Source organism: Artemia sp. Qi Xiang Cuo, chromosome 17, assembly GCF_049724085.1.
Source record: "Artemia sp. Qi Xiang Cuo chromosome 17, ASM4972408v1, whole genome shotgun sequence".
Taxonomy (NCBI): Eukaryota; Metazoa; Arthropoda; class Branchiopoda; order Anostraca; family Artemiidae; genus Artemia; species Artemia sp. Qi Xiang Cuo.
Window position 1 is genome coordinate 35,482,605 of NC_142810.1, and position 19,886 is coordinate 35,502,490.

Sequence of the window (19,886 nt, forward strand, 5' to 3'; positions counted from 1 at the left end):
GACCTCTTAATCACAAAGGCCTTTAATTAGAATAAATAGCTCTTATGAAAGTACTAAAAAATCTTTGGCTTAAAGAGCGAGGTATTGAATAGGGGGCGAACCCAATCATATACGTAATAGTTTCTGTTCGTTTTAAGTTTTGATGTTGCTCCTTACTTTCAGTTGAAAAACTTTTCTTTTTATTTAATTACTGATCTTTTTTTTTAAATAATGCTGGGAAATCCGACGCCCCTTCATAGCGATATCCATTCCCCCATGAAAACTTTCCTCCAAGGAAAGATCCCCCCACATAACCCTCAATTCACCCACTCCCCCCACTACCAGAAGAAATCCCCCCTGAAAACGTCTGTATACTTCCCAATAACGAATACTATATGTAAACATTGGGTAAAGTTCAAAATTTCAGCCCTCCCCCCAGGGACTTTGGGGGATAAAGTTATCCTAAAAGACCCATTTATTATATTTTTGACCATGCTGAACAAAATGGCTATCTCAAAATTTTGATTGGGTGACTTTGGGAAAAAATGAGCATGGAAGGGGGCCTAGTTTCCCTCCATTTTTTTGGTTACTTAAAACGGGCACTATAACTTTTAATTTCCGTTCGAATGAGCCCTCTCACGACATTCTAGGACCACTGGGTCGATACGATCACCCCTGAAAAAAAGGCCGTTAATTAGAATAAATAGCTCTTATGAAAGTACTAAAAAATCTTTGGCTTAAAGAGCGAGGTATTGACTAGGGGGTGAACTCAATCATATACGTAATATTTTCTGTTCGTTTTACGTTTTGATGTTGCTCCTTACTTTCAGTTGAAAAACTTTTTTTTATTTAATTTCTGATCTTTTTCTTTAATAATGATGGGAAATCTGGCGCCCCCTTCATAGCAATGTCCCTTCCCCCATGAAAACTTTCTTCATGGAAAGATCCTCCCAAATAGCCACCGACCCACCTCTCCCCCCCTACCAGAAAATATCCCCCCTGAAAACGTCTGTATACTTCCCAGTAGCCAATACTATATGTTAACATTGGGTAAAGTTCATAACTTTCGGCCCTCCCTCCGGAGACTTCGGGGGATTAAGTCATCCTAAAAGACATATTTATCACATTTTCGACCATGCTGAACAAAATGGCTATCTCAAAATTTTGATCGGGTGACTTTGGGAAAAAATTAAGCGTGGGAGGGGGCCTAGTTGCCCTCCTTTTTTTGTCACTTAAAAGGGCACAATAACTTTTAATTTCCGTTCTAATGAGCCCTCCCACGATATTCTAGGACCACTGAGTCGATACGATCACCCCTGGTAAAAAAAAAAAACAAAACAAAAAAACAAATATACACGCAACCGTGATCTTTCTTGTGGCAAAAAATGCAAAATTCCACATTTTTGTAGATAGGTGCTTGAAACCTCAACAGTACGGTTCTCTTATACGCTGAATATGATGGTGTGATTTTCATTAAGGTTCTATAGCTTTTAGGGGGTCTTTTCCCCTTTTTTCGAAAATCAGCCAAATTTCCTCAGGCGCGTAACTTTTGATGGGTAAGACTAAACTTGATAAAACTTGAAAGAATCAGCATTAAATCTTATTCTTTTGATGTATCTATTGGTATCAAAATTCCGTTTTTTAAAGTTTCGGTTACCATTGAGCCGGGTCGCTCCTTACTTACAGTTCGTTACCACGAACTGTTTGATAGCACGGATTACAACTTCAAGCGTATCAGATTTTGAAGCCTCAGGTGTCATATCTAACATCAAAGAATAAGATTTCGAATGAAAATTTTTGCCAATTTTCTTCTCTCTGACTTCTAATGAAAGCAAGTGAATTACCTCGTTCTTATTAGGTAACTTTACAAGGTCTATGATGAATAGGAGGTTCAATTGAAACTATTTTGTGTCAAAATAAGCAATTTTCAACTAGGAAGTTTGAAAGTCTTTCCAGGACGAGAAAAAACGAATCAGCCTGTCTTTGATCGGAATTGGCACCAGAAACTAAATGGGGCCAAAATTAACGACTGATACGACTTAACAAAAGGCAAAGGGGTACATTCCCCTCATCCCCTTTCAAGCCCTACCCCTTTCGAGAGAATTCATCATACAAATTCAAGACACGCTTAAAACCCTGCCAGTTTTCTTAACATGGCAGCAGAGGGCAGTTCTACAACTGAATTATACCTTTTACCCGTTGTTGGGGCAGCAGCTTGCTAATTTCGATACCAAAGAAAATTAAAGTAAGGAACGACGTTAAAACTTAAAACGAACAGAAATTATTCCGTATATGAAAGGGGCTGTCCCCTCCTCAACGCCTCGCTCTTTAAGCTAAAGTTTTACTTTCTCACAACTCTATTTTTTTAAACAATAAAAAACTTTAGCGTAAAGAGCGAGGCGTTGAGGAGGGGGCAGCCCCTTTCATATACGGAATAATTCCTGTCCGTTTTAAGTTTTAACGTCGTTCCTTACTTTCAGTTAAAAAAAACTTGTTTTTTTTATTTAATCAGATCACATAGAGAGAGAGAGAGAGAGAGAGAGAGAGAGAGAGAGAGAGAGAGAGAGAGAGAGAGAGAGAGAGAGAGAGAGAGAGAGAGAGAGACTATTGGATGTTGAAACCAGCTAATGATAGAGAGGCTACTCACAAAACCAGCTTGGATATGGTAGAAAATGCGACAGGGACAGTGTCGAAGGGAGAAAATTCCTCTGGCTGTACCGGCTTTTTAGTCTTAGGAAAATATAACTGCAATCTGCGGCCAGTATAATGGAGTTCAGCGGAAACTATCGGAACTCGTCAATCGCCATGTCCGTTACAATCCCTGCCAGGCCCACAAACTAAACACCATTATAGAGCATGATTGCAATTTATCTCTCTTGATAGCAGAGCTATTCAATATCCTAGAAGAAATATAACGGTTCTTCTCTTCATCTACAAAGTGGGTTGCCACCCTTAAAGAATGCTTCTCTTCCATTAAAAATAACTTCAATCTCCAAAACACATAACGGATCAAAGGGGTTTCAACAACTGACCACGCAAGCAGTAGTTACTTCGTTTGAAGCAATATTGTCAGCTCTTAACAAAATTAAATAAAAAATCACAAAAACTTTTTCCACATTAAAACAGGAAAGCAGAAGTAATTATTACGTATATAAAGGGGGTTGCCCCTTCCTCAACACTTTGCTCGTTGTGCTAAATTTTGTTAGTACTTTTAAAGAAGCGTCTTATTGTTCAATTTAAACGGCTCTTGTATTTCAGGTGTCATCGTTAAAGAATTAGGACATAATTCAAACTTTAGTAAAAAGACCGAGGTGTTGAGGAGAGGGCAACCCCCTTTATATACGTAGCAATTTCTTTTCGTTTTAAGTTTTAATTTTGCTCTTACTTTCAGTTGAAAAACTTGTTTTTTTAATTTCTGATCGTTTTTTAAATAAATAAAAGTTCAAATAGGGATAAAATCCTTTTAATAGACAGTGATGATGATAACAGTGATAGAAATTCACAAAAAATACCAGATATTTCGGTCACATATACAGTGACCGTCATCTACTGATAACGGTCACTGTATATGTGACCGAAATATCAGCTCGCTAGTATCCGTCGATGGCAGTTCATGTTTTTTTGGATTTTGTGCAAATCGCGGATATTGGCGAATAACTCGCTTTTATGGTTGTTAGGTAGTTGGTTTTAATTCTTTTAATTTTTGGCTTTTATTGATACATCGTTTCGTTTCGCACTGAAGAATAGAGGAGTTTGTCCTCTAGAAATATTCGCTTTTTTTTTTCAGTTTATTAAATTGTCCTATAAAAACCCCTTTTTTTCTCGTTTTTATTTCTTTATGAAATATCTGGTATTTTTTGTGAATTTCTATCACTGTTATCATCATCACTGTCTATTAAAAGGATTTTATCCCTATTTGAACTTTTATTTATCGTCATGGAAAGGCAGTGTGGTCTCCGAAATTATCTACTATATGATCGTTTTTTAAATAACGCCAGGAAATCTGGTCCCATCTCCACGAAGAAACCCCCTCTTCACAGAAATATCGTCTAGACAATTCAATCCCGGTGAAAATGTACCCCGGACAATCACTCTTAACCACTATGCAGGTAAAATTGGGACAAATAAGAGAATACAAGACATATAAAAAGAATTTTGTATAAGAATTCTGGCAAATTCCCCCAGTGTATAATTTCCCCTGGCATGTTCACTCCTTGGAAACTTCCCTCCCCATGAAAAATTCCTCGATGGAAAACCCCCAGCTGAAAATTTGTTTCCCCCCCACCCTAAAAAATATGCCTACATCCCAATAACAAAAACTATGCGCAAACAATGGGCAACTTATATAACTTAAAGACCTCCCGGGTGGGGCTGTTGGGGGATCATGTTATACCCAAAGGCATAGTTATTGGGCCTTTCAACTATGATGAACAAAATGGCTATCTCAAAATTTTGATCGGATGACTTTGGGAAAAAAGAGGTGGGAGAGGGGGCCTAGGTGCCCTCCAATTTTTTGGTCACTTAAATATGGCACTAGAACTTTTAACTTCCCTTCGAATGAGCTCTCTTCCGATAGTCTAGGACGACTGGGTCGATGCAATCACCCCTGGAAAAATAAATAAATAAAGACGCATCCGTGATCTTTCTTCTGGCAAAAAACACAACATTTCAAATTTTTGCAGATAGGAGCTTGAAACCTACACAATAGTGTTCTCTGATACGCTGAACCTGTTGGTGTGATTTTCATTGATCTCACTTATCCCTTTTTTTGACAATAAGGAAAATATTCTCAGGCTCGTAACGTTTGATGGGTAAGACTTAACTTAATGCAATTTATAAATTTGAAATCAGCATAAAAATCCGATTCTTGTGTTATACCTATTGGTGTCAAAAATATGTTTTTTACGGTTTCTGTTACTATTGAGCCGGGTCGCTCCGTACTTACAGTTCGTTACCACGAACTGTTTGATAAAGCAGAAAAAGAACGTCGATGCATAGACAAAAGCCCAAACCAGCAGTATTTTGAAGACGATCCTCAATTTTGATATTATTGCCTGCCTCATGTACTAGAAATGATGAAAAGTATGAAAAATTAGAATATCCTGTAAACGACCAAGATTGCAACAGAAACACTTGAAGGTGAGAAAATAAACAACATCAGCTACAAAAAAGCCTTAGAAAGAATATTTGGCGAGAAAATCGAATCGTTTAATTAACAGTACAGTGCAGTTTGGGAAAAGGATGGAAATTGGTCCGGAGGCTGGTTCCATCAAACATTATCATCAAAGAATTGGAGCATATGGTATTGACAGCTAAGCACAAAGTCTAGCCGAGATTTCAATGCATCAGTTTTCAATTTTTTTTAGAATCTTGCATAATAAGAGGACTAAGATGACCTGAGAGCTTACCTGGCAGACATTTGGCAATTTTACTCCTTATTCTAGCCTTCTAAAAAAGGACCTCAGTTCCAGACATTGATCTAGGAACTACATTTTGTCATACCATATAGAAGCTCCAGACGCTACCACTCTTTAAGCCGATTAAATAATAAAAAAACAAGCTTTTTTAACTGAAAGTAAGGTGCGACATTAAAACTTAAAACGAACAGAAATTTTTCCGTATATGAAAGGGGCTATCCCCTCCTCAATACCTCGCTCTTTACGCTAATTTTTTTATTGTTTAAAAAAATTAAGTTGTGTGACAGATTCAAACTTCAGCGTAAAGAGCGAGGTATTGAGGAAGGGACAGCCCCTTTTGCATATGGAATAATTTCTGTTCATTTTAAGTTTTAATGTCGCTCCTTACTTTCAGTTAAAAAAACTTTTTTTTTTTTTATTTAATTTCGGAACGTTTTTGAATTAATGCAGCTTTGATTTTAGCTCACCGTACATGAATAATTAAAACGAAATTTGCATATTAATTTTACTTTTTTGGCTAAATGGCTTTCTCGAAATTTTGTTCTGAAGTAACTTACGAACTAACCTACGTAACGAACTTCTATATTCGTATTTTTTATTACATATATTAGGAAATTTGCTCCCTAGTCGATACCTTGCTCTTTACGCTAAAGTTCGAATTTTGTTCGAATCAGAAACCCCTGAATCCCAATGGCCGGTTAATTAGAATAGATAGCTCTTTTGAAAGTACTAAAAAAAACTTTAGCGTAGAGGGAGTGTTGTTGACTAGGGGGTGACCCCCCTCATTTACGTAATAATTTCTGTTTGTTTTAAGTTTTAATGTTGCTCCTTACTTTCAGTTGAAAAAACTAGTTTTTTTAATTAAATTCTGAACGTTTTTTAAATAATGCTGAAATCCAGCGCCCCCTTCATAGAAATGTCCCTTCCCCCAAGGAAACATCCTACATGGAAGGATCCTCCCCCCGTAACCCCCTCCGCTGACAACCCCCCCATCAGAAAAAAATCCCTCCTGAAACCTCTTTCTACTTCCCATTAACCAATACTATATGTAAACAATGGACAACGTTCATAACTTCCAGCCCTTCCCCAGGGAACTGTTGGGGATTAAGTCATCCTCAAAGACATATTTATTAAATTTTCGACTATGCTGAACAAAATGGCTATCTCAAAGTTTTGATTGGGTGACTTTGGGAAAAAATGAGCGTGGGAGGGTGCCAAGTTGCCCTCCAATTTTTTCGATCACTTAACAAGGGTACTAAAACTTTTAATTTCCGTTCAAATGAGCCCTATCACGATATTATAGGACCACTAGATAAATACGATTTCACCTGGAAAAAAAAACACATGCGTGGTGATCTTTCTTATGACAAAAAATAAGAAAATAAACATTTTTTCAGATAGGAGCTTGAAACTTCCGCAGTGTGGTTTTCTGATACGCTGAATCCGATGGTGTGATTTTTCATTAAAGTTCTATGACTTTTTGGGGGTGTTTCCCCTTTTCTCGAAAATAAGGCAAATTCTCTCAGGCCCGTAACTTTTGATGGGTAAAACTAAACTTAATGAAACTTATATATGTGAAATCAGCATAAACATCTGATTCTATTGATGTATCTATGGGTATCAAAATCTATGGGTATATCTAATGGGTATATCTATTGAGATCAAAATCCCGGTTTTTAGAGTTTCAGTTACTATTGAGCCGGGTCGCTCCTTACTTACAGTTCGTTACCACGAACTGTTTGATATTGAAGTTTTTGTTCACTTTTGGCAAGACATGAAATAAAAAAAAACAAGTGTTTTCAACTAAAAGTAAGGAGCAGCATTCAAACTTAAAACGAACAGAAGCTATTACTTAAATAAAGGGGACTGTCCCCTCCTCAACACCTCGCTCTTTACGCTAAAGTTTTTTAGTACTTTTAAAAAGGCGTCTTATTGTTCTAATTAAACGGCCCTTGTGTTTCAAGAGTCATAATTTAAGAATTAGGACAAAATTCAAACTTTAGAATAAAGAGCGAGGTTTTGCGAGGGGGCAACCCCCTTTATATACGTAATATATTCTGTTCGTTTTATATTTTAATGTTGCTCCTTACTATCAGTTGAAAAAAACTTATTTTGTTTTATTTAATTTCTAATTATTTTTAAATAATGCCAGGAAATCTGGCCCCACCTCCACGAAAAAAATCCCTGTCCCCACGGAAATATCCTCTAGACAATTCAATCCCGGTGAAAATTTACCCCAGACAATTCCTCTTTACCATTCTGCGCGTAAAATTGATACGGGAAAGAGAAAGCAAGACACATAAAAAGAGTTTTGTGTAGGAATTGTGGCAAATTCCACCAATGTATAATTTTCCCTGACAAGTTCACTCACTGGAAACTTCCCTCCCCATGGAAAATTCCCCGATAGGAAAACCCCCAGCAGAAAATGTGTCCCCCTCTCAAAAAAAATGTATGCCTACATCCCAAAAAAAAATACTATGCGAAAACAATGGGTAAATTTTATAGCTTAAAGACCTTTCCCCTGGGGAGGTAGGGGGTCAAGTTATACCCAAAGGCATAGTTATTGGGCCTTTCAACTATGATGAATATAATGGTCATCTCAAAATTTTGATCGCACGTTTTGGGGCGAAATAGGGGCGGGGGAGGGGGCCTAGTTGCCCTTCAATATCTTGGGTCACTTAAAAGGGGCACTAGAGTTTTTAATTTTTGTTCGAACGAGCCCTCTCTCCATATTCAAGGACCACTGGGTCGATACGATCACCACTCGTAAAAAAAAAACAAATAAACACGCATGCGGATCTTTCTTCTGGCAAAAAATACAAAATTCCAAAGTTTTGCAGACAGGAGCTTGAAACCTACAAAAAGGATAGGTTCTGTTGAATCTGATGGTGTGATTTTCATTGAGATTGCTTGACTTTTAGAGGCTGTTTCCCCCTTTTTTCGAAAATCAGGAGAATCTTCTCGGGCTCGTAAACTTTGATGAGTAAGATTAAACTTAATGAAATTTACTCATTTGAAATCAGCATAAAAAACCAACCTTTTTGATATATACATTGGTATCAAATTTTTTTTTTTAGAGTTTCGGTTACTATTGAGCCTTACTTACAGTTCCTTACCATGAACTGTTTGATTACGCGCTTCAAAGAAGTCCTGGTTGAAGAAAATTGCAAGTGACAGCAGTTCAAGTTGTCTTTGTGAAGTTGCAGCAACTACATCTGGTGCTGAAAGAATATCAGCAAACATAAGTTGTTTAAGAATTGGCTGAGAATTACCATGCTTGATTTTCTACTAGATTCCCTCCAGAAGCCGATCCAGGATTGTTTTTAGGGGGGCGCAAAATAGGTTGATCCCAAAAACTTGCGTTAGGAGCAAGTTTAATTCACGCAAACTTGCGTTAATTAAGTAAATTACACTACTTTATACGACGTTAGGGGGGTGCCCCCTCGCCCTCCCCCTGTATCCATCTCTGACTCTTTAATATTGTTGGTGAGTGAGGAAAGCTTCTCCGATACGTTAGACTGAAATAAGAATGTCCCGAAATGGTCTGTTTTAATGAAGAGGTGAATCGAAATCTTAACTGCTCTTTTAGTTACGTGTTTGCGCAAAGTATTCTTTTTTCTCTCTATAATATTCTGAATATATTATTCTGTGTATAATATTCTATACTATTATGTATAATACAAATAAAAAACGAAATTTTTTCGTAGGCTTTTACGTAAACCATGATATAATCGTATAATATGATTAAGAAGTGATTTAAATGAGGGTTATCACACCCTCCCCGGCTTTTAGGCTTTGATCCACCTGTTTCTTGGTTATCTTTTGTTAGGATCAAAATTTCTGAATAAGCTTGATTTCAATAGGCAATGATCATGAAAACATTTTTGGAAGATACGAAGAAAGACGAGCACAAGCACCAAATTCATTGGTTACCAAAAACTTACTCAGTTGAACATCTATTTCACACACCTCTTGTCTGTTTCCTCAACTATGGATCCAAAGAGGGCCACCCCTGGTACCAAATAGTTGACTTAAATTTAACCGATAAACTTATACAAATTATAAAATTAATTACACAGAAATTTGGATGGAGCTTGGTTTACACAAAATAAAGTTTTTATTACCATAACCAGTACAGTCAAAAGTCGTTTTATATCATTTTGATTCTATCCTTCTTTAGACTACTTGAGAAGAGGAATGTAGGCCTATTACTCTCTTCACCTTTTTGCTAGTACTAGCTCCAAATAGCTAACCTTTTGCTATTAAGAAAGAACTTGCGCAGCAAATAATTACTTTAACATGAGAAAGAGCTCACGCATATCCTGAGAAAAATGAAGACAGGTAAAATTGAAAAAGCCAACCCATTTGGAAGTAATAGGAGACACAGACGCAAATAAAAGAGATTAAAATACGTAATTTTTTTCTGTTTTCTTTTCAGAAACAAAAGAAACTAGTAATGATTAAAAGAGTTTCTCTCGGCGCTGTGTTCTTTATTGTGTTATTTTGCGTTTAATTTAAGCATAAGTTCCTGCTTTGGTGGGATTTCATTTTATCCCAAGATCTTGTATGATTTTTAAAATCATTTTTAGTTCTTTTTTTAACCACCGTCCATGAGATTTATAAGCGCTTTCAGTTTCACTGAACGACCTCCAGTGGAATTTTAAACATTTTTATTTTCTCCTATCTTAACAAGCCATCGACAACAGAATGAAAATACTTTGTACATTAGAAATGAAGCAAGCAAAACTTGCAATGTACTTGAGGCGGTTGTCCCCTTTTCCGACTTCCGTTGTGTACTCTAAAGTTCACTAATTTTAGAGTGTACTATGCACAGCTAGCTCATGATTCCAAGTTTTTTATCTACTGACAACCGTACAAAACATTAAATTTGAAAATTTTGATATTTATCCAAATTACGAATAAGTAAGCCTTTTCATTCTCAAAGTGATGAGATAAAAATTCAATTGTGTGCTAGTGCATTTGTTTATTGTGATTGTTTAATTTGTTTGTTGTGCATTGTGAAAAGTCATATGCATGCATACAGAGTAAGTTTTTGAAGAGGACAGTCCTTCCTTACATCCTTTCTTACAAAGAATTAATTAAAAAAAAAAAATTCCGAAAACTAGTTTTTTCAAAGAAAAGTAAAGACCATTTTAAACTTAAGCTCAGCAGATTCAAAATACCTGTTATAATTCAAACTCAAAACGACCAGAAATTACTAAGAATAAATGAAACTCAAAACCAACAGAAATTAAATAAACAATCATAGGAAAAAACACACAACTAGTAATAATGTAAATGAATAAATAATTCTTAAAGCGAGTAATGCTTAGATTGAATATGAAAATCAAGCTTACAACGAAAAAAATATTTTGCTATTAATGTATAAATGAAATCTAAAACGAACATAAATTAAATAAACAATCAATGCAAACAAAGAGGCAATAATTATTAGTGTAAATTAATAAATAAATTTAAAAACAAATTAAACTTAAATTGAATATGCAAATCAAGCTTGAAACGAACAAAAATCTCTACAAACAAGAGTTTGGGTATCGCCTTCTTCTCTCACTGTAAAAGTCTAAAACCTGCTGCATTATTAGCGCTTTTTCATTTATTCTTTAATAGTAATTTCTGGTCGTTTTCAGTTTGAATTCTAACAGGTATTTGTATCTGATGATCTTAAGTTTAAAATGGCCTTTACTTTTCTGTGAAAAACTTATTTTTCGATATTTTCTTTCAAATTAATTTTTGTTCGTTTTTGATTGCAAAAAGTTTCAAGTTTTTAAGAATTCCTTATTTCAAAACCAAACTTAAAAAAAAATTAAATCTTCACCAAAGTATCAAAACTGGTATCAAAGTAACAAACTAACAATATCAAAGTGAAAGAAGTTTGCCCCCTTTGAAGTTTATACGACGACCCCTTCTATATGAAGTGCGTCTGGGAAAAAAATAAATGGAGTGTGGGGGGAAGCCTAGATGCCCTCCGATCACTTTTTACTCTTAAAAACTGAATTACAACTTTCAATTTCCAATCAAATGAGCCCTCTATGAAGTTTATACGAGCATCCCTTCCATAAAAACCATATATGCCCCCAAGGCATAATATACAACGCCTACCCTCGGGCCCAGGAGGGCTGTGTCAACACCGGAGTTTTTGTTATCTGAACTTGGAACTACTTTTAACAAAATGTTTATCTAAAAATTTTTATCTGACGTATTTAGGGCGTGGAGGAGGGGGGGGGGCCAATTGTCCACTGAACTCTCTTGACTCTTAAATTTTAAACGACAACATTAAATTTCCAATCAAATGAGCCCTTCCTGTTTGTTATACAAATTTCCCTTGTATGAGTAACAAGTATACCACCAGAACATTACTCGTACCACCTTTCTCTGAGTCATGGGGGGTTGCGTCTACACAGGAGTTTTTCACATCTGGCCTTTGAATTATATTTGATGAAATGGCTATTTTAAAAATTTTATCGGATAGAGTTGGGGAAAAAAGGGTGTGTGTGTGGGGGGGGGGGGGGCTAGTTTCCTTCCTGTATCTTTTGACTCTTAAAAAGTGAATCAGAACTTTGAAGTTCCAATCAAATGAGTCCTCTCTGAAGTTTATACGAGCATCCGTTTCATAATAACGATACACACCCTTAGGAAAACATTTAAAACGCCTATCCCCTAGGCCCTGGGGGGTTGTGTTGACACCGGAGTTTTGTTATCTAATTTTTGAACAATTTTTAAAAAACTGACTATCTCAAAATTTGTAGCGGATGGCTTTGGGGAAAAAGGGCGTGGGGGTGCTAGTTGTCCTACAATCTCTTGACTCTTAAAAAGTGAGCTAGAACTTTCAATTTCCAATCAAATGAGCCATCTATGAAGTTTATATGAGTATCCCTTCAATAAGAACCATACATGCCCCCGGGCATAACTTACAGCACCTGCCCCCGGGCCCTGGGGGGTTGTGTTGACACCTGAGTTTTTGTTATCTGACTTTTGAAATTTTTTTAACTTAATGACTATCTCAAAATTTTCATCGGATGCATTCGGAAAAAAGAGGGCGTGGGGAGGCTAGTTGCCCTCCAATCTCTTGTGACTCTGAAAAACCGAACTATAACTTTCAATTTTCAATCATATTAGCCCTTTCCGAAGTTTTTACGAGCATCCCTTCCATAAGAACAATATATTCCCCCAGGGCATAACTTACAACGCCTGCCATCAGGCCCGGGGGGGAGGGCTGTGTCGACCCCGGAGTTTTCGTTATATGGTCTTTGAACTTTGAGATACCCATTTACAAAAAAGGGCTATCTCAAAGTTCTTATCAGATGAGTTTGAGAATAAACAGCTTGGAAGGGGGGGGGCGGCTAGGTGTCCTCCAATCTCTTTTGACTCTTGAAAAGTGAGCTAAAACTTTCAATTTCCGATCAAATGAGCCCTGTATTAAGTTTATACGAGCATCCCTTTCATAAGAACCATACATGCCCCAGGGCATAACTTACAAAGCCTGCCCCCGGGCCCTGGGGGATTGTGTCGACACCTGAGTTTAGGGTATCTGACTTTTGAGCAATTTTTAACTTCATTGCTATCTCAAAATTTTCATCGGATGCATTCGGAAAAAAAAGAGGGCGTGGGGGGGGGGGGGCTAGTTGCCCTCCAATCTCTTTTGACTCTGAAAAAACTGAACTATAACTTTCAATTTCCAATCATATTAGCCCTCTGCGAAGTTTTTACGAGCATACCTTCCATAAGAACCATATATTCCCCCAGGGCATAACTTACAATGCCTGCCCTCAGGCCCTCGGGGGCTGTGTCAACCCCGGAGTATTCATTATATGGTCTTTGAACTTTGAGATAGCCATTCACAAAAAACGGCTATCTCAAAGTTCTTATCAGATGGGTTCGAGAAAAGAGGGCTTGGAAGGGGGGGGGGGGTAGGTGTCCTCCAATGTCTTTTGACGCCTTAAAAGTGAACCAGAACTTTCAATTTCCAATCAAATGAGCCCTCTTTGAAGTTTATATAAGCATCCCTTCCATAAGAACCATATATGCCCCTGGGGATAACTTACAAAACCTGCCCCCGGGCCCGGGGGGGGGGGGTTGTGTTGACACCGGCGTTTTTATATGATCTTTGAACTATTTTTAACAAAATAGCTATCTCAAAATTTTTATCGGATGCATTTGGGAAAAAGGGCGTGAGGAGGGGTGGATTACCCTCCGACATCTTTTGACGCTTGAAAAATGAACTAGAACTTTCAATTTCCAATCAAAAGAGCCCTTTCTGAAGTGTATACGAGTATTCCTTCCATAAGAACCATATATGCCCCCCGGGGATAACTTACAATACCGGCCCCCGGGCCCTGGGGGGGGGGGTTGTGTTGACACCGGCGTTTTTATATTATCTTTGAACTATTTTTAACAAAATAGCTATCTCAAAAATTTATCGGATGCATTTGGGAAAAAAGGGCGTTAGGAGGGGTGGATTACCCTCCAACATCTTTTGACGCTTTAAAAATGAACTAGAACTTTCAATTTTGAACCAAATGAGCCCTCTGAAGTTTATACGAGCATTCCTCCCTTTAGAACCATAGATGCCCCCAGGGCATAACTTATAACCCTTGCCCTGAAGACCATGGGGAGCGGAGAGTGTCATGCTCAAAGATATAATTTCCAGAACTTTCAACAACGTTGAACAAAATGGCTACCTCAAAATTTTGATTGGATGTATTTGGGGAAATGACGGGTCTAGAAGGGATGTTAGTTGCCTTCCAATCACTTTCAACTATTAAAAAGGACACTAGCCATTTAAACTTCCAAAAAAATGAGCCCTTTTTGAAGTTTCTACGACAACACTTTCTATAAAAACCTTATATGTCCCCAGGATATAAATTACAACCCGAGCCCTGAAGATTTTTTTTTGGGGGGGGGGGGGGTTGTCATCGTCGAAGACCTAATTTCCAGAATTTTCAACCGCGTCGAAGAAAATGGCTGTCTCAAAATTTCGATTGGATATGTTTGGGGAAAATGTGAGCGTGAGAGGGGCATTAGTTGCCCTCCAATCACGTTTGACTATTAAAAAGTCACTAGCTATTTGAATTTCCAATTAAATGAGCATTTTTTGAAGTTTCTACGACAAAGCTTTCAATAAAATGCTTATATACCCCCAGGGCATAACTTACAACCCTTGTCCGGTGGGCTGTGGGGGGGTGTCCTCCTCAAAAACATAATTTCTATCTGGAAATCAATTACGTAGAACAAAATGGTTATTTCAAAATTTAAAAACGACCCCTTCCATATGAAGTGCCTCTGGGGAAAAAAATCATTATAAAGCATTGCAGTCGTATGGCCTTTACTATAGATAACGCTATAGCGTTGCCTCTGATAATGTTTTGTTCATTTTTAGTTTGTTTTTGCTCCTTACTTTCACTTCAAATTGTTTGTGGTTTTTAATATTAACTGACTTTTAGTATAGTTTTGGTTGTTTTTATATTATCTCTAGGCCTACCAAAGATATGAAGGGGGATGACACCATTTCTCATTAATCCTTCGTTGCCTGCTCTTAGATCAAAATTTCATGTAACAATGTTTCGATAATGGTAATCATCCCTAAAAAAGTGGCTAATCTTCAGTTACCTAAAATTCAGTTACCTGAATTTTATTTCACGATGTATAGAATTAGCAAATAGGTGCGAATGCTTTATTTAGCGATAGTGTTTCAGAACATTTGAATGAAAAATTGTTTTCTTTTTATTCGATTTAAATCTAATGCAGATACGTTGATCCACTTCTACCATTCCATTCCGAAAAGCAATTACAGCGCTTCAGTAGAAAGGGGGGTACCAGTCCCACGATGACACCACTACTGCCACCTACAATTGAGTGCGCATATGCCTAACCATATTGACAATGTATTGATCCACAAGAGGAGAACTAAATTTCTGAGAACTTGATTTGCATAATCGAGGGGAGAGAATTTCTGAGAAATTGATTTATATAATCGAGGGGAATTATTGATTTACGAAAGGGGAATTAAGAAACTAATGTGGCTTCTTTGATCTTAGGTCTGAGCGATAAACGGTCTTTAGGTCAGAGAGAAAAATTAATATTCTATTTTTAAATATGGCTTCATTGATCTTTAGTGTCAGGAATTAGAAATGACATCACTTGTTATCTTGGAATTATGCGGGAGTCTAAAGAGATAGAAATTCTATTTTTAAATACGGCTTCTTCGATCTTTAGGTCACAGAGATAAATTAATATTCTATCGAAACCATAATAGTGTAGCTAGGAACATCTATGAGATGAAGAGATTAACGCGGGAAAGGGTTTCCTAGGAATTTCAAATGTGACAGCGCAGGGATGCCAAAACAAAAGGAATACGCAGAAATTACGCTTAGGGGATTATTTGGGCGAAACCGTTTTAGACATTTTAGGGAATTATTTGGGCGAAACAGTTAGAGACATTTTAGAAGATGATTTTAGAATATGATTTAGAAGATGTTTGGGGGTGAAACTCTGTGGTCGTTATAATACACAAGTCCTATTTGAACAGTGTTGTGAGGTCCTCTACCCCAACCCCAAAGGGCCCTCCTACCCCAAACCAAAAGGGCCCCCTCCAACCCCAATGCCCCCCGGGGCCCCCTAGCCCCAAAATGCCCCCGGGCCCCCAAAGGCCCCCGAGCCCCCAAAGACCCCCCAGGTCCCCAAATGACCCCCGCACCCCCAAAGTCCCACCGATCCCCTCCCTTCCTCCCTCCCTTATTGAATTTTTTAAAGTTGTTTCGGACTGAATTTTTTAGACTTGGAAATTATCCAACATTTTTCCGGTTTTTTCTTTAACCCATTGGTATACAGTTTTAGCCTAGAGTCTTAGCTTAGAGTTTTTGTTAGAATTCTAGTTTACTTTAGTTTTAGTTAAGAGTTTAGAGTTTTACCTTAGAGTCTTAGCTTAGAGTTTTATTTAGAGTTGAAGTTTACTTTAGTTAAGAGTTTAGAGTTTTAGCTTAGAGTCTTAGCTTAGAGTTTTGTTAGAGTTCTAGTTTAGTTTAGTAATAGTTAAGAGTTTAGTTTTTATCTTAGAGTCTTAGCTTAGAGTTTTAGTTAGAGTTGAAGTTTACTTTAGTTTTAGTTAAGAGTTTAGAGTTTTAGCTTAGAGTTTTACCTTAGAGTTTTATTTAGAGTTCAATTTTAATTTATTTTTAGTTAAGAGTTTAGAGTTTTAGCTCATAGTCATATCTTATAGTTTTTGTTAGAGTTCTGGTTTAGTTTAGTAATAGTTAAGAGTTTAGTTTTTATCTTAGAGTCTTAGCTTAGAGTTTTAGTTAGAGTTGAAGTTTACTTTAGTTTTAGTTAAGAGTTTAGGGTTTTAGCTTAGAGTCTTAGCTTAGAGTTTTGTTAGAGTTCAAGTTTAGTTTAGAAATAGTTAAGAGTTTAGTTTCTAGCTTAGAGTCTTAGATTAGTGTTTTTTTTGATGTTCTATTTTAGTTTATATTTAGTTAAGAGTTTAGTTTTAGCTTATAGTTTTAGTTAGAGTTGAAATTTAGTTTAGTAATATTTAAGAGTTTATAGTTTTGTCTGAAAGTCTTAACTTAGAGCTTTAGTTAAAGTTGTAGTTTTATTTAAGTTTTAGTTAAGAGTTTAGAGTTTTAGCCTAGAGTCTTAGCTTAGAGTCTTAGATTGAAGTTGTTGTTGAAGTTCTATCTTAATTTAGTTATAGTTAAGAGTTTAGAGTTTTACCTTAGATTCTTAGCTTAGAGTTTTTTTTGTAGTTAAAGCTTAGTTTAGTTTTAGTTAAGAGTTTAGCGTTTTATAATAGAATCATAGCTGAGATTTTTGTCCGAGTATTTAGTTTAGCTCAGTTTTTTTTACTATTTTTAGATCATATTATTTGTTTATAATTTATGATAGATCTGAATATTAGTTGAGGTTAATTTAAGGTTTTCTAGTTTTACATTTTATTCTTAGCTTAGAGTTTTTTTTAGATTTTTAGTTTAGTTTATTTTTAGTTAGGAGTTTAGAGTTATGCATTAGAGTTTTAGTTAGAGTTCAAGTTTAGTTATAGTTAAGAGTTTATTTTTTAGCTTAGAGTCTTTGCTTAGAGTTTTTGTTTAAGTTCTAGTTTATTTTAGTTTTAGTTAAGAGATTAGAGTTTTACCTTAGAGTCTTAGATTAGAGTTTTAGTTAGAGTTGAAGTTTAGTTTAGTTATAGTTAAGAATTTGGAGTTTAGCTTAGAGTCATAGCTTAGAGTTTTTGTTAGAGTTCTAGTTTAGTTTTAGTTAAGAGTTTAGAGTTTTACCTTAGATTCTTAGCATAGAGTTTTATTTAGAGTTCTAGTTAAGTTTATTTTTAGTTAGGAGCTGAGAGTTTTAGCTTAGGCTCCTAGCTTAGAGTTTTAGTTAGAGTTCAAGTTTAAGTTTAGTTATAGTTATGAGTTTGAAGTTTTAGCTTAGAGTCTTAGCTTAGAGTTTTTGTTGAAGTTATAGTTTAGTTTAGTTTTAGTTAATAGTTTAGAATTTTTACCTTAGAGCCTTAGCTTAGAGTTTTAGTTAGAGTTCTAGTTTAGTAATAGTTAAGAGTTTAGTTTTTAGCTTAGAGTCTTAGCTTAGAGTTTTAGTTAGAGTTGAAGTTTACTTTAGTTTTAGTTAAGAGTTTAGGGTTTTAGCTTAGAGTCTTAGCTTAGAGTTTTGTTAGAGTTCCAGTTTAGTTTAGCAATAGTTAAAAGTTTAGTTTTTAGCTTAGAGTCTTAGCTTAGAGTTTTTGTTGAAGTTCTAGTTTAGTTTAATTTTAGTTAAGAGTTTAGAGTTTTAGCTTAGAGTTTTAGTTGGAGTTGAAGTTTAGTTTAGTAATAGTTAAGAGTTTAGAGTTTTAGCTTAGAGTCTTAACTTAGAGTTTTAGTTAAAGTTGTAGTTTTAGTTAAGTTTTAGTTAAGAGTTTAGAGTTTTAGCCTAGAGTCTTAGCTTAGAGTCTTAGCTTAGAGTTTTTGTTGAAGTTCTAGTTTAGTTTAATTTTAGTTAAGAGTTTTGAGTTTTACTTTAAAGTCTTAGCTTAGAGTTTTTGTTAGAGTTCTAGTGTAATTTAGTTTTAGTTAAGAGTTTAGAGTTTTACCTTAGAGTCTTAGCTTAGAGTTTTTGTTGAAGTTCTAGTTTAATTTAATTTTAGTTAAGAGTTTAGAGTTTTACCTTAGAGTCTTAGCTTAGAGTTTTTGTTAGAGTTCTAGTTTACTTTAGTTTTAGTTAAGAGTTTAGAGTTTTACCATAGAGTCTTAGCTTAGAGTTTTTGTTGAAGTTCTAGTTTAGTTTAGTTTTAGTTAAGAGTTTAGAGTTTTTACCTTAGAGTCTTAGCTTTAGTTAGGGTTGAAGTTTTAGTTAGGGTTGAAGTTTAGTTTAGTTATAGTTAAGAGTTTGGAGTTTTACCTTAGAGTCTTAGCTTAGAGTTTTAGTTAGAGTTGAAGTTTACTTTAGTTTTAGTTAAGAGTTTAGAGTTTTACCTTAGAGTTTTTGTTAGACTTCTAGTTTAGTTTAGTTTTAGTTAAGAGTTTATTTTTTAGCTTAGAGTCTTTGCTTAGAGTTTTTGTTTAAGTTCTAGTTTATTTTAGTTTTAGTTAAGAGTTTAGAGTTTTACCTTAGAGTCTTAGATTAGAGTTTTAGTTAGAGTTGAAGTTTAGTTTAGTTATAGTTAAGAATTTAGAGTTTAGCTTAGAGTCATAGCTTAGAGTTTTTGTTAGAGTTCTAGTTTAGTTTTAGTTAAGAGTTTTACCTTAGAGTCCTAGCTTAGGCTTTTAGTTAGAGTTGTATTTTAGTTTGTTTTTAGTTAAGAGTTTAGAGTTTTAGCTTAGAGTCTTAGCTTAGAGTTTAGTTAGAGTTGAAGTTTAGTTTAGTTTAGTTATAGTTAAGAGTTTAGAGTTTTAGCTTAGAGTCTTAGCTTAGAGTTTTTGTTGAAGTTCTAGTTTAGTTTAGTTTTAGTTAAGAGATTAGAGTTTTTATCTTAGAGCCTTAGCTTAGAGTTTTAGTTAGAGTTCTAGTTTAGTAATAGTTAAGAGTTTACAGTTTTAGCTTAGAGTCTAAACTTAGAGTTTTGTTAGAGTTCTAGTCTAGTTTAGTTTTAGTTAAGAGTCTAGAGTTTCACCTTAAAGTCTTAGCTTAGAGTTTTAGTTAGAGTTGAAGTTTAGTTTAGCTATAGTTAAGAGTTTGAAGTTTTAGCTTTGAGTCTTAGCTTAGAGTTTTAGTTAGAGTTGAAGTTTAGTTTAGTTATAGTTAAGAATTTAGATCTATAGCTTAGAATCATAGCTTAGAGTCTTATTTAAAGTTATAGTTCAATTATGTTTTAGTTAAGAGTTTAGAGTTTTAGCCTAGAGTCTTAGCTTAGAGTCTTAGCTTAGAGTTTTAGGTAGAGTTGAAGTTTAGCTTAGTTATAGTTGAGAGTTGAGAGATTTAGCCTAAAGTCCTAGTTTAGAGTTTAGTTGGAGTTGAAGTATAGTTTAGCTATAGTTAAGAGTT

The 19,886-nt window shown here is 35.6% G+C and overlaps 1 protein-coding gene across 2 annotated transcripts in view; it reads right to left on the minus strand.

Annotated features, from left to right (window-relative positions):
• The window catches only part of LOC148942141 (uncharacterized), a 34,254-nt gene extending 24,654 nt beyond the window's left edge, over window positions 1-9,600 (minus strand). Inside the window, exons 1-2 of one of the 2 annotated variants that reach the window (XM_089103071.1) lie at window positions 9,521-9,599; window positions 2,627-2,879 (exon numbers count right to left, since the gene is read on the minus strand). The gene's annotated coding sequence lies outside the window, so the exon portion shown is untranslated. Of the gene's footprint in view, window positions 1-2,626; window positions 2,880-9,520 lie in introns of both variants that reach the window. The other variant, XM_089103072.1, reaches the window with a different exon arrangement.
• Window positions 9,601-19,886: the final 10,286 nt, after the last annotated feature.